Source organism: Homarus americanus, unplaced genomic scaffold (genome assembly GCF_018991925.1).
Source record: "Homarus americanus isolate GMGI-L3 unplaced genomic scaffold, GMGI_Hamer_2.0 scaffold41775, whole genome shotgun sequence".
Classification (NCBI taxonomy): Eukaryota; Metazoa; Arthropoda; class Malacostraca; order Decapoda; family Nephropidae; genus Homarus; species Homarus americanus.
In genome coordinates this window covers 7,501-10,000 of record NW_024719833.1, presented here as the reverse complement: position 1 = coordinate 10,000, position 2,500 = coordinate 7,501, and the positions used below count along the sequence as shown (strand labels likewise).

The window sequence follows — 2,500 nt, the reverse complement described above, 5'->3', positions numbered from 1 at the left end:
CGTCCGGCCAAACCCAAACCACAAACTTGGGCTATGTCTGTCAAACCCTTTCATTGAGACTCGACCTGTGATGGTTAGTCGCCAAAAGACCAAATGGCAAATACACAACTCTTAACGGGGGATCACTCGGCACCAAGTGGGTCGATGAAAGCCACCCAACAAACTTCGCGATATTCGGTATGTGGTCGCAAGGAATGCTGAATACATCGACAAGTTGAGCATATTCTTGTTGACATTGCTCTCAAACTGTCGCCGCCACTCCTCAGTCGGAAATATACCATCCATGGGTTACTCTGAGTTAAGTGCCTGCTGACTGTCTCCCGACCGCGAGGTAACCCGAACCGAGCTTCCGCCTTGGGAGTTTGTCGCTTGGCGCCTTGCGGCGTGCTTATAAACAACAAACCTATCACTAGCAGTCGCTGGACTTGGCGCACCCATTCAGCCACGCTCATGACAGTTGTCGCCCTACATAAATAACTGGAGGCGGCGCTCTTTTGCCTGCTGTCACAGAGACACGAATGGCCGTCGGCCGCTCATGGCTGATGCTGCACATGTTCTAAGAGGCACTCCATCCCACGAAGAGGAAACGAAACCGGGTCGGATATCTTTTAAGTAAGCCCCGCCGGAATTTCGTCTGTCACCTCGAAAAGAGTGCTTGGCATGCATTGCAGTGGAACCTAAATTGATGAGTGCGCCTGGGCCCGCAGTCTACCATGTAGTGGTGCAGGCAGAGAGATGAGAATGCTTGGGTGACGCCGTGCTCTTCCTCACGCGCTCCTCCACCCTCTCCCACGGTCAGACGCGGTGTGGGCGTTCTCTTTGAGAGTTCGCCACGAGTCCACGTCTATCTCATGACTGGGAGGGAGGCAGGGGGAGTTCTCTCTAAACGCGTTAAAGACGGTGTTGCGCCTCATAACGGCGCTCGCCGGGATAGAGCACTAGTTCTGCAGCGGAAAGGCCGCTCACGCCAATTAATACTGCGACTCTCGCTCTCTTTCTCCAGATAAACAAGTGCCACTGCTGTGGCATGCGGGAACGGGGAAAGAGGTCAAAGTTTAAGCGGCAAAGGTGCGGCCGAGTAAGGGCGGAACACGAGCGTATATGCATTAAAACTGTGTGTGTATATGACTCTGCGAGAGATGTTCTGCTGGAACACTTTTCCTATTGGCTATTTACCACTCAATGAGAAGGAACGGAGTCAGGGGTGGGAGTGCCGGCGCCATGGCCGCTGGTACCCCCGCGACAAGCCCCTCAAACCTTCCTGCCTGGTAATGTCGGTGGTGAAGAAAGTCGGTGGCAGAGCGTCTTCCGCTTCGTGGTTGGGGAACTTGTTCCCCCTAAGGATGATGAGACCACGATCGACCTCATAGTAGGAGAGAGCTACCCGCCAAATTTAAGCATATTAATAAGCGGAGGAAAAGAAACCAACAGGGATTCCCTTAGTAAGGGCGACTGAACCGGGAAAAGCCCAGCGCATAACCTCGATGTCTTCGGGCACGAGGGGTGTTGCGTTTCAGAGGGTCCAGCACGCCGTCCCATACCGTCTAAGTCAAGCTTGAAAGCGGCCACTGCCCATGGAGGGTGACAGGCCCGTATGGCGGCGCCCGTGAGGGTACAGATGGGACGGTCGGAAAGGGCCTCTCTGTAGAGTCGGGTTGCTTGAAAGTGCAGCCCAAAGCAGGTGGTAAACTCCATCTAAGGCTAAATATGACCACGAGACCGATAGCGAACAAGTACCGGGAGGGAAAGTTGAAAAGAACTTTGAAGAGAGAGTTCAAGAGTACGTGAAACCGTTAAGAGCCAAACGGGTGGAAACTCGAAGGTCGAACTGAGGGGATTCAGCTCGTCGGCTGTCGGCTGGGTGGGGTGTTGTAATTGAGCGACCCAAAAATGTTTGGGCGCGCCCCCACTCACGCTGGCGTCGGCGGGCGTATTTCGCCTCGTAGTAGGTCACCGCGACCCGTTGCCGGGGACGTCGAAGGCCCGGTCGGACTGGTACCTCGCCGCCGACTCTCTCTCAGCTCGTCTGGGGGAGACCCGCGACGCGGGGGAACCACCGGTGTCCTGGCTGCCCTGGCGACGGTCGCCGAGAAGAGTTTGCCGCCGCTTCGGCGGCGGTTTTACTTTGCTGTGCAAAAGGTCGGTGATCCACCCGACCCGCCTTTGAAACACGGACCAAGGAGTCTAACATGTGTGCAAGCCAATGGCCTTACTAAAAACCCAAAGGCGAAATGAGTGACGGGCGCCCGCAGCTGTACAGGCTCTCTCGGTGCGCTCTTGGGCCGATCCTCGACCGCTGCCTGCGGCTCCGCCCACGCCGCATAAGCGTGAGATACTTTCCCCGCTCGACGCGTGGTGGAGGTCGCCAGGGCGATGGTCGAAGTTTAATTTCCCCTCATGGGAGGGGGGGGCGCAGGCCCGGGACTTGCCAAGACGCCGCGGTGCTGTCCGTCCCCGGAAGCGGGCCGTCGGTAAACGGCGGAGGCGCACCGGGGCAGGC

The 2,500-nt window shown here is 56.8% G+C and overlaps 1 non-coding gene across 1 annotated transcript in view; it reads left to right on the top strand.

Annotated features, from left to right (window-relative positions):
* The first annotated feature begins 1,359 nt into the window (after nucleotides 1-1,359).
* LOC121860307 overlaps nucleotides 1,360-2,500 on the top strand; it is a 4,322-nt gene continuing 3,181 nt past the window's right edge. The window contains exon 1 of the ribosomal RNA XR_006087853.1: nucleotides 1,360-2,500. This exon is cut by the window's right edge and continues 3,181 nt beyond it. This is a non-coding gene — a ribosomal RNA (large subunit ribosomal RNA).